This window comes from Pholcus phalangioides, unplaced genomic scaffold (assembly GCF_987345545.1).
Source record: "Pholcus phalangioides strain wild (caught in Gottingen) unplaced genomic scaffold, Ppha-v1.0 ptg000172l_1, whole genome shotgun sequence".
Taxonomy (NCBI): domain Eukaryota; kingdom Metazoa; phylum Arthropoda; class Arachnida; order Araneae; family Pholcidae; genus Pholcus; species Pholcus phalangioides.
Window position 1 is genome coordinate 2498571 of NW_028301637.1, and position 13039 is coordinate 2511609.

Here is a 13039-nt window from a genome sequence, read left to right on the forward strand (position 1 = left end):
ACCTGGGGCAAGCCGGAATTTTGGCTCCCCTTAGTAGAAGAAACAGTTAAAAAGTGAATTCTCTCTCGATTCTCATTCTGGTCCAGCGTCTCGAACACCAGACCCGCCTGCTCTCTCTAGTTGCGGCTCTGCTCCTTTCCATATTGAAAGACAGTTAATTATGGAATCAGAAAATTTTGAGCCATCCCTAGATTCTGATTTAGCAATCGCATATACAAAATTTTAGGCGTCAATACAGATTTTCCAGTCGCCATGGTGACCTGGCGCCTGGGATTTGTCCAACCCTGGAATAAATAAAGATGTATATACTGTATATATTTTTTGGATTTACTCTTGCATTCTTTGTATATACTCGTTTTCGTAACCCCGCCCAGGGATTTCGGGATTCATGAGATCTGGGGGGGGGGGGAACCCAGGGGATCCTGGATTCGTTACAACGAACTTTTATTGTATTATGAGCAATATTAATTTGAGAATTAATCTTCTTCCTAAAAATAATCTTCCCTTCCTTCGGAAATGAATAAATCTTCTTCCTTGTAATTAATCTTCCGCACAACTTGAAAATATATTCTGAAAATTCTTCAATTAAATACATTTACACACACATTAATGCTAAAAAGAGGTTAAAATATGCAAGTGCGTAGCCAGAAATTTCGTTCGGGGAGGGGGGGGGGAGATCAAAGTGATAGAACAATAGATTTGGCCATCTTTTCCCCTTTCTTCGGTCATTTTCTCAGATTTTGTGGGGGGGGCAGACCCCGCAAGTCCCCCCCCCCCCGCTACTCCCTTAAAAATATGTAAATGCTAAAAAAGCACTATTCTCAACAAATTTATAAATATAGTGCAAAAGAAATCAAAAATTCAAAGGTAAAAACCCCACTGGTTGACCTTTCATTAAATCAAGTTGTATAATAACCAAGAATGGCCACTAAAGCAGTGTTTTCCAAAGTATGAAATATCGCCCCCTGGGTGAAGGGGGCGCTGAGGGTTCTGAGGGTCGGTAGAAACTGTGGGTTTAGTATAGGATCCTATGGGTGGGGCTTGAGTTGGGAGAGATGAAAAAGAAATTTTTTTTAAAAGAAGGGCTATGGAACAAAAAGTTTGGGAAACTTTTCATTGAAGCAGCGGTTCTCAACCGGTGCTCCGTGTGCACTTCCCGGGAGCTCCGTCGCCACTCGAAGAAAAGAAAATAAATCAGTAAATTTGATAAATGAATAAAAGAGGAGCCTACGGGGCTCCGCTATAGAAATTTTATGCCAAATAGAGGCGACCATTGATGCATATTTGTGTTTGAGTACAGGTGATCATTTGTGGAGATTTTACTGCATTTAGGAAAATATAATGGAACCCTTCCTATACGTCTCCCTATTACGTTTCTGACATTACTCATTTGCACGACGTTTGGCTTCAGTTGCTATACGTTCCTATACATTATCCCTGTATACAGGGCCTAATTTCTGCATGGGCAAATGAAGCCTTTATAACTTTGAGCCCCCGAAATTCAAACAACATACATTCACTGACTAATTAACATCTTTGACTCTTGCCGCAAGACCCTTCTAATTCTTGCTTTACCCAGGGCCCTGCCTGTATACACTTCAATTAATCAACGTTTTCACTTCGATTCGAACTCACAAGTCTTTGGAAAAAACCATTTTTATCAATCGAATATCAAATAATTTTTCAATTGGTAAAACAGTGCCATTGAAATACAGTGTTTCACGGTTTTCAAAAACACATCATGAAGAAACGTTATAATCGGAAAAGCTAAGCGGGATGGACTGTAGTTTCTCATGCATATTTTTTATTGAAAAAGCCATAAAATTTAAGATGATTGACTGGGTCAATGGCTTTTGACAGGTATTGAAATAATTATTGAACGGGCTATGGTATGCTGATAGCCAGGGCCGTAACCATAGGATCTTTGCCGCCGTACATTCGATAATTTTGTAACGGTGTTCTCTGTTCCCACCTAAAACTGCCGCCCCTAAATTTTGCTACCCGGGGCAGTTGCCTCCTCTCCATCTCCGGCCCTGCTGATAGCAAACATGTGCATTATTAGGTCTTTCTTTAAGAGAAAAATCTTTCAACAACGGAACTCAATACGTCATCTACTTTTTGCTTAGATATAGAAACCAAAAGCAAAACAAACAAGTATAGGACGTTTTACATAAGGTTTAAGTAACATTTTTTTTTCTGTTAAATCTTTAAATGAATACCGTAACATTGTTTGAGACTTTAGCAACAGTAATGTTATGATGTGACGATTGGTGAGGTGTATACGAAGCGACGAACATGAAACATTCCTTTATTTTGCATTAACCAGCGAAACACACAACCCTTTGTCATGAAGGTTAAAATCGAACTCCTCGAGAATGTCTTCTTCTCTCGATACAACTTAAATCTCACGTGTCTCGTGAATAAAAGTATTACAGTACATCCTTGTTAACAGCTAGCCTGTTACATACTCCCCCTCTGGTTTCGCGGACGTCCCGGCAAGGAACCAGCAATAGGCGTTATGGGAAGTTGTTCAGTGTTCTTGTTAGTTCCAACTTTGCGTGGCCGTCCCTTCTTTCGTGATGGCACTACGGATACAGCATCCGGTTTCGTACATGGTGTGAGAGCAGAAGTACGATATACGCTGACAGAGACACCCGATTTGGCCGGATCAGCGACTATGTACCTCGTAGGCGATCTCTGGGCTAGCACAGGGTACGGTCCATCTCGTTGTGGCGTGAACTTTGTCGGCCAGTTCTTCCTTCGAGAACTCTACTTGGAACCGTTGTCAACATAACCTTTGCGTTCATCCCGTTTTTGTTCCACCTTCTGCTTCACAGAAACTCTTGTAAAGCTTTGCATGGGAGTCAACCTGTTTTCACGACTTCTTTGGGCATGGCTGCGACCTTCTGATCGACGCGCGTTAGGGTTTTGATCAGAATATTTAATGCCGCTCCCCCTGCATTTATCGTTCCCTTCTCTAGCACTGCTTATACTTGTTTGGGTCCTTGACTCATGGAAACTATTGCTAGACGTTATTGTTTGGCTTGGCATTTTACAACGATGCAGTCTGTGATAATATCCTGGTGATCCTGGACTGCGTCGCCTGGCACCGGAAAGTTCGACTGGTTCGTTCCTGCGGAAACGTAAGTCTAGTACTTGCCTGCCTGTCGGAGTAAGTCGTGGTTGCCTTTGCACCGGTTGGTGATGAAAGCTTCTTGCGGATCGGTGGATTTCGCTATGGACGGCAGGACGTGGATATTCACGGACGCGACCTGTTTGGTTCCTGAGACGTCTAGACCGATCCCACCGCTGAGGTTCCGATGCCATATCACCATGGTGAATTTTGCCTTCGGGAGTGTCTCCTCCCCCCTGGACTGAAATAATTTTCATTCTTTTTCCACGACCTGTTCAGCACTTGTTTCCGTTGCTCTCCTTCAACTCGTCGTAGTTGGCAAGAATTCAAGTTAACATGCTCTACTACATGTTGAACAGTTTTAATCGTAGAATCGTTCACAAAGTGGAATCGCTTCCGAGTATTTTCCCCGAAGAACCTTTGCCTTCGCTTGAGATCCAACACGATACCAGCTTTCTCTAGAAAGTCGATTCCCAAAAGAGTTCTGTTACCGACGATTCCAGGAAGAACTATAAATTTCGTCCTTAGTCGCTTCCATTGGATGTTGACCAATATCGTTGTGGTCACATTCACCGTTGATTGCTGTCCGTTTGCAAGACGCATCTCGATAGTTTCCCGATGAAATTTGGCGTTTTGCTCTTTCAAAATACGATGCAGAGTATCACTTGCGATACAGTGCGTAGCACCACTGTCGGCACAGGCAGTTCCCACTTTGCCATTTACATGAATTTTTAACAATGCTACGGGTTTTGTTACAGAAGAGCATAGATTCAGTTCCAACTGACCAAACTGAGCGGTTGTCGCTGTCATTTCGGGATTACAGGTCGGACACTGCGCTCTAATTACCCCCGGATATCCACATCCATAGCAGCTTACAGGTCTCTGTTCATCCAGGCTGATCATGGGAAGTGTCAGTTCATCTGCACGAATCACTGGTTTTGATGACGTCCATAGATATTTCCTCGGTGTTTGCTTTCGACAACCCTCGACATCGTACTGCTGGTTGAATTTCTTTGTGAAAGTCCTCCTAGCATCTTCATACGCGTCGAGTTTCTCAGCTAGTTCCGATGGGGAGATCAACATGGCCCATACGTCGATGAAATGTTCTTTCACTTGTGGAGGACACTTCTTCTTCATCTGATCAGCTATGACTAGATTAATCAAGTCCTCGAATGTTGTGACCTTAACTTCTGTTAACCACCCTTCAAGATACGTTTTCAACTCAAAATAAAAATCACGCCATGAACTCTCCGAGTTCTTCCGATGCTCTACAAAAAGCTGTCGAAATCTGTCCGCATGTAGCTTAAATCGCTTTAACAGCAGTTCCTGGAGATACCGATAGTCCTTGAACTTCTCGTCAGGCTCCCTGGCACAGATCCTAGCTACCTCCTTCGGTAAGCTATTGATGAGATACGTAATCCACAATTCTTCCGGAATCTGGTGTAATCCCATGTGTCGTTCGAACAGGACCAGGAACAATGAAATGTCATCTGATGATTCAAAACGCGGAACCGACACTTGAAAGTCCCGATTTGTCACAGCCGGTCGAACGGAATCTTGGCACTTCTCCGCTTCTATCCTCAGTCTCTCGAGTTCGAACTGCATTTCTGCTCGCCGGTTCCTCTCTTCGGCATCTTCTCGTCGAATCCTCTCCTCTGCTTCTTCTCGTCGAATTCTTTCTTCTACGAGGGTCTGTAGCACTCCTTTTGCGAAAACCTCGTCGTATTCTTTACTGGACGTAATAAGTTTCTTTAGCTCTATCACTTTCATCTCGGGTTCGGTAGATTCGCCCATCTCTTCGGCAAGGCGACGGAGTTCGTCTTTTCGATATTTCGCTAAATATGCCATTTTCACTCACTTGGTACCTAATTAGGATGTCCGCTTAGCTAAAAACACTCACGCGTCTATTTTAAACGTTGGGCGCCAATGTGACGATTGGTGAGGTGTATACGAAGCGACGAACATGAAACATTCCTTTATTTTGCATTAACCTGCGAAACACACAACCCTTCGTCATGAAGGTTAAAATCGAACTCCTCGAGAATGTCTTCTTCTCTCGATACAACTTAAATCTCACGTGTCTCGTGAATAAAAGTATTACTGTACATCCTTGTTAACAGCTTGCCTGTTGCAATGATAGTATAATATTTCTTCTCAAGCATAAGATTTTGAATCAAAACGACAGATTTTTTACATTTTTTTTTTTTTTTTTTTTTTTTTTTGGGAAACGTCTGTAAAAAAAGGGGGGGGGAGGTAATTTTCGAAAAAAAGTTCCAGTTATACAGTTTTCGCATTTGTACGACGCGTCGTACAAACGAGGTCCTATTATTTGACTCTGATACCCCAACATTTTTAATAAGTTTACGCCTATGGACAGACCTTGCATCGAAAGTGTTGCCTCCAAATTTGCGAAACTTTCTTAATGAAGCGGTCAAGGTGAATCCTACCAACTACGTTTAAATTGTTGTGTGAAGACATGAACATCCTTCACTGATTTTAACAGTCGACCACTTGGAGGGATTAAAATCCTCGTTTGAAAAATATTTTTCAGAGCCGGAAATGGGCGATCGGTGGACATCTTATCCTTTCAAAGAAGAGTATTTTGAACCGGCTTTATTGGCGATTCCAGAAAAGGAGAAATTACTAGAGCTCGCATCAGATACCCCCCCTGCAGATCCTCTTCAATGACGGAACGGTGAACCTAATCAGTTTTTGGGCATGCCGCGGTGAGAATACGTTGAACTTGCTAGAAAAGCCATAATGTTTTTGTTGCCGTCTGTTAGCACGGAGCTTGTTGAACAGGCGTTTTCTTCGTGTACTAAAGCAAATTGAACGCAGCTCCGGATTTGAGTTTGCAGTTATCCTCTTTTGAGCTTAATTTTTCAAAACTTTGTAATTCAATTTACAGTCCCAAACATCACATTAATTTTTTTCCCAATCTTTGTGGTAATTTGTTTGCTTACTTGAAAAATAAAAAAATCTAAATATATATAATGAATTTATTTTATTTTATTCAACATGTACCTTTTTTTTTAAGTTTTTCGAAAACTGTAATGGGTGAAAAGATTGGTGGGGGGGGGGGAGTCTAGAGGATTCGGAGGGGGGGGGGGTACGCGGAAAGGACCTGAGCCCGCTGGGGGTACGCGGACTGAAAAAGGTTGGGAGCCACTGCTCTAAAGGGACCTTCGAATTTAGGTTTGAGCTTCTGTGACAACCCTGGTTTTAAGTTTGGAGTTTTTATAAAATATAATGACCCAATTGGATAATCAAATTTTTCATTACTTTTTCCAATTCTACTGTGAGCTATATGTTTAACTTCTTGTTCCTTTAAATTTTGCAAAACGTTTTGAAATACTTCATTTAATGTTTGTACCAAGTGTTGTATGTACTCAAATTTGGACTCTTGTGTTTCTGTGTTCAAAGTGTATGGTAATCTGATATCTCGACCATGTTCCAAAAAGAATGGTGATGTGTGTGTTGCCTCATGTATTGCTGAATTCAATGCTAACATTGTCTGGGGCAGACAAGTGCCCAATCATCATTACTACACATGGAAGCCAAAATATTAGCAATCGATTGGTTTGGCTTTTCTACTCATCCATTGACGTGTGCGGAATATATGAAAAGGTGTCTTTTCTGTATACCATGTACTTTACAAAATTCAGTGAATTCTGCACTAGTGAAATATCTAGCATTGTCTGTAATTAATGTGTGTGGACAGCCTCTATGTACAATGTAATTGTTGAAAAAAGTTTCAGCTATAGTTGGCGACTTAAGGTCTGACAGTGGAACGAGATGTATGTATTTCGAAAAAGCATCTATCATGGATAGAACGTAACTGTGACCTGATTTAGTAGTTTTTAAGGAACCAAACACATCCATATGATACCTTTCACCTGGACTCTCACTTTGATCTACTGGCTCATTTGGGGCAGAAGTGACCCTGAAAGCACTGCGACGAGGAAGACAGGTAGTGCACGAGTTTACAAAATTCTTAGTATCTGTGTACATGTTATTCCAAAAAAAATTTTCGCAAGACGATAGTATGTCTTGGTGAATCTCAAATGACCTCCTGCTTCTGAATGTACAAACTCCAACACTTTAGCTTTGAGGCAATGAGGGACACAAACTTGTTTTAGCACATCTTGATGAGGGGATTTTGAATGTCGTTTTGACAAATGTACCAATATACTTCTCTCGTCAATCAGGTAGTTTCTATATTTAGGGTCTGTGTTAGATTCTTTAACATTGTCAATTATTACTTTTAATTTATTATCGTTTTGTTGCATTGATGAAAGTTCATCAGGTTCAGAAAAAACTATAGTGAAAGTGTTGACAGTGCAAGACAAATGGTCAGCTACTGCGTTTAATGTTCCCTTTACATAACATATCTCATAATTAAATTCTAGTGTCAATTTCCAACGCAATATTTTAGAAGACGGGTTTTTATTGGATAGAAAGCCTTGGAGAGGTTTATGGTCACTGTAGACCTTGAAATTTCTTCCAATTAGAAATGGTCTAAAAAAATTCAGTGCACAATAGATGGCAAAAAATTCCAAAACAGTGGCACTATACTTGGATTGTGACTGATTCAATTTCTTAGAAAAGAAATACAAGGGTTTCACTTCACCATTGTGGTATCTCTGTTCAAGAACTGCACCTACACCTTTACATGATGCATCTGTTGTTATCTGCAGCTCTGCTGAGGTATCTGGCAATGCCAAAACAGGGGGCTTTAATAAAGCACTCTTAATGTCCTCGAATGCAGCTTGAGCCTCGTCATTCCATACGAATGGTACATTTTTCTTCAAAAGTGTAGTTAAAGGGTGGGCACGAGAAGAAAAATTCTTGATGTACCGACGATAGAACCCACTACAGCCTAAGAAAGATTTCAGTTGTTTCTGATCAGTGGGGACAGGAAATTCATTAATGGACACAGTCTTATCCTTATCTATCATCATACCCTTAGGATGTACCTAATGTACCCAAGAAATTTACAAGATTTAGTGAGAAACTGACATTTTTCGGGATTGAATTTCAGACGAACATCTTCAAATCTCTGAAGTACTTTTTCTAATAACACCAAGTGTTCGTCAATAGTCTTAGTGAACAAAATTATATCATCTATGTATACAAGGGCACCGTTGTGTAACAAGTCACCAAGAACTTCCTGAGCAATAGACTGAAAAGCCTTGGGTGAATTTTTCAATCCAAAACACAACCTATTAAATTCATATTTGTCACCGTCAGGTGTAGAGAACGCTGTTTTGTGTCTATCATCTGTATATAGTGATATCTGATTAAAAGCAGATTTCATGTCTAATGCTGAAAAATAATTTGAACCAGATATCTTGTGTAAAATGTCGTCTAATGTGGGAATGGCAAATTCTTGCGTTACTGTGATTTCATTCAGCCTACGAAAGTCAAAAACTAGGCGCCACTTAGGGCGCTGCTCGACAAAAAGTGCTGGGGTGTTATATTGTGATTGAGATTTCGATATGATTCCAGCCTTTTCTAAGTCACTGACTTGTTTGCGAAACTCAGATCTCAAATTGTAGGGGATTTTATATATAGAACATGTTAGGGGGTTTTCGTGTTCTAATGTGATTTCGTGAGGTTCGGTTAAAGCTGCTGATAACTCAATGGTAGAGCGAGCAAAAGCACTCGAATGTTTCAACAAGAGTTTCAACAGTTTGTGTTTGAGATGTGTGTCGACACCATGAAAAGAAAAGTCCTTCTCACACAAAGGTAATGGTATTACATCTGAAACGTGAATGTCTGAGGGAATCTCTTCGAAATTGTTGACAGTACAAATTTTCATATTTATATTTAACATTATTGGCTCCCTAGACAAGTTAGTGATTTTGACACTGGTTTCTCGTTGGTCACTCTTTACATTAACAATAGGAGATGTTATCTCTACACCTTTGTGTTGCAGTTTGGGACTGATAACAACTCTTGCTTGTACACTAGAATGTGGCAAAACAGGTACATGAACGTTAACAATGGTGCTTTGGTTAGGAGCAAGAAGGTTTTATTTTTCAACCTCATAGATATGTCTTCCCCATTCAAATTTGTTGATTTTCCTCCCATCTCAAGATTTACAATTGGTACAGTAATGTCATTAAATTTCAAATAATTATTCTTCATGTCAATGATAGATCGCCTACTTTTCAAAAAGTCATATCCCAAAATAGCCTGATACTCGGTCAGTAATTCAAATTGTGTGACATAAAGATTATGTTCAGTTCGTAAATTGCCTATAGCAATAGGAATTTTGTGCGATTCACTGATGGCTACGTCACCTCCATTTACTGCCCTAATTTGAATACTTGCCTTCAACGGTTTCAATTTACCTTCTGAATTTATTTTACCAAAAAGATCTGGAGAAATGAGTGAAACCGATGCTCCTGAATCTATCAATGCAAGAAAATCATGGCCATTTGAGTTGACTTCTACGGCTGGCAAAAAAAATTTAGGACCAAAATTTGAATTTTGGGGAGATCGCACAGTTGGCCCAACACGACTATTTAATTTTGGCGCCTCCCTTGCCCGTTTAAATTTTGCCTGTTTCCTCTATTGTTTCCCTGAGTGTTGTGCGCAAAATGCACTCTCCGTTCTCGTCAGTGTGATCGATTGCCCTGTGTACTCTTGTTTTCTCCAACAATCTGCTTGTACATGTCCGACACGGCCACAAAAAAAAACATGTGATGTGTGATCGTGGTGTGTGTGTTCGGCTCTTTCTCTGTGTATATGTATTAACTTGTTGTGAGCTCAGATTGTGTACTTGCATGGTGAGCTCTCGTATCTGGTCGCTCAATTGAGACACGATGTCTCCTTTTGACTCTTCCCTACTCTGCAGTGAGCTCATGTAAAGTTTGTTATTTGCCTCCTCGGTGAGTGCATAAGTTACAGCTTGGTCAAAATTTGGAGGGGCTCTGCTAAGCACATGGCGTTGTATGTTGAGTCTAAGCCCAGCAACAAAACGAGCCTGCTGTAACCTGTCGTTGGCTGCTGTGACCTCAGGAGAAATGGCGGCTGTGTTTTGGAAAACCTGTTGCCAAGGTGTCGCACTCGAGTGGTAAAATCTTCTTTAACTTACCGCCGCCAGGCAGTGGGGTCCGCATTTCTTGATGTTTTCTGTCACTCTGTCTCTGTGTTACTACTTCTTCCTGAAGGTCTCATCTTATGTCGCCAAACACCTTCTTGTGCGCCAAACAGCGTAGTGTTCCGCAAGTTCACCATATCTACAGACAAAATGTTCAAGAGTCCAGATTCTGCGCCCTGATTGGGCGAAGCGAAGGTTGCCGGAGCTCTGTCTGTTTGGCTATTTTCCCTTTGCTTGGCTAGTTTCTCTTTCCATGTCGTGTCATTCTTTATCAGTGATGGTAACTCGTTGGAAATTCCCCATATTCGCGGGAAAAATTGGCCAAAATTTGTCCAAGTGGGAAATTTCTTAGCATTTGTGGGAAATTTTGAGAGTTCATCAAGCAAAAGAATTTTTTGAAAAAAATAAAAAACTATTAATGCAGTGCAATACTTTTCCATTGTAAAATACTTGACTAATTTTCACCGGTAGATGGCAGCACATTTTTTGAAATGCGTGAGAAAAATTTAGTCAAAAGGGAAATTTTGCTGGGAGAGAGGTTACCATCACACGTTCTTTATACATTTCTCTCGGCAAATTTTCTCGCTTTATTTTCCTCCTTTTCGATTTTTATCTTTTATATTTTTAATCTTACGCTTAATTTTATTAATTTAACAAAAGGCGCTTCTCAGGACCAAATCACATTGATCGCAATGGAGGATCTTCCTAGTAATTACTGTTATAAAGTAATCAGAAATGACGAGGAGAGAAAAACCGTTGTTTTTAGAGTAAAAGATGTGACAAACAAAGAAACCGCTATGGTAAGTAGGCTATTATATAGCCTTTCCGTTATACCAGGAGTCTTCAACGTGTGGCTCGCTGATCATTTTCTGAAAATAGTTGAAAACATTGAAAAACGATTTATTCTAGAGAATTAATTGAAGAAATAATTTCGAAATCAATGAAAAAAGTAATTTCAGAATTTATGCAAGAAGAAATAAATACTGTAATTTCGGAATTTATAAAAGAAATAATTCTAGAATAAATGAAGGAAATAATTCTAGAATAAATGAAGGAAATAATTCTAGAATAAATGAAGGAAATAATTCTAGAATAAATGAAGGAAATAATTCTAGAATAAATGAAGGAAATAATTCTAGAATAAATGAAGGAAATAATTCTAGAATAAATGAAGGAAATAATTCTAGAATAAATGAAGGAAATAATTCTAGAATAAATGAAGGAAATAATTCTAGAATAAATGAAGGAAATAATTCTAGAATAAATGAAAGAAATAATTCTAGGAATGAATGAAAGAAATAATTCTAGGAATGAATGAAAGAAATAATTCTAGAATAAATAAAGGAAATAATTCTAGAATAAATGAAGGAAATAATTCTAGGAATGAATGAAAGAAATCTAGAATTTCGTTAAGAAATTATTCCAAAACTAATCGAAAATTCAGAATTAATGATAGAGATAATTCCAAAAGTGATGAGAATCCTGAATTATTAGAATAAATAATTCCAGAATCGATTCAGAAATAAAAAATTTCCTATGTGAAGCTCAAGACAATCACCCACATGATTGAAACACTTCTGACACCATGGAGAAGAGATCAGCCCAGTTTCCCAAACTTTAAATTTTTTCCTCCTTGTCAACCAATAACTTCTGAGGGGGTGATGAAATGGTCCAGAGGAGCGAAGGCTGTAACGAGATGCCTTTGAATTTCCCTATAGATTAATGATTTAAAACTCATCTCGCCTATTGTTTGCTAGCACCCAAGAGTGCTGTTCAACAGCCCAGTTGGAAACCACTTCAAGAATTAACGTTATGCTGGGTGTAGTTAAAGCAAGGTCATTGAAAGGGGTAGATTTCTCTCTCCCCGCAAAAAAAATTTCTGGCTATGTAAGAGAACTTCAGATCTTGAACAGCTACCTGAGACGCGGGTGGATGTCTGCCCAAAATTTTTCTGAGGTCCTACCTGACTAAAAATGGTCTGCCTATGAATTTACATGTATACTAAAGAAAATTTTAAGACTGTCCCGCCAGGCTCGGGTGAGTTTGTGTTAAGATGACACTGTTTCACCCGTGTAAGGCATACGTAGACAAGTTCTGGGAGAAGGGCACGATGATATGCAATATATAATGGTCGCCGTGGCCCCGCAAGATTAGGTAGGGCCTAGGACGATCATTTTCCTTCATGCTACAAATTCACTGTTGAAGGGCCCATGAAAAGTTTGGTCTGCGGGCCCACAAAATATCCCAGCCTAGGGGCCTTGCTTCAGGCTTTGGGATGCCATGATGGTCCATAATCACCGGATTTATTACATTTACGGTAACTTACACAAAAAATGTATAGGATGTGGGGTAAAAAATGTTTTTTTACCCCACATCCTTCAGCTGGGATATTTGGCAGTAAATTTTTTCTGTGAAAAATATAAAAAAGTTAAAAGAATCATCCTGAGCTCTGTCAGACCAGTAATTGTGGGTGGACATGGATCACCAGCATAGGCGAAGATAGACTTGAACATCTGGGGGAACACGATGACGTCAATTCATATATTATATATATACATGCCTACGGCTGAGATCTTAGGGCCGCAACCACGGCCCCCCACATGGGCGGGGCTGACAGGGCTCCAGCTCTGGGGCCCGAGACAATTCTCATAATTTTTTGCTTTTTCACGCTATAAATTAACTATAGAAGGACCCGTGGAAAGTCTGACCGGGGGAGTCCGTAAAAGATTCCAGCCTAGGGACCCTGCTCCAGGATGTGGGGGCCATGGCCACAACTAGCGGGGGCAGGTGGGTCTGGT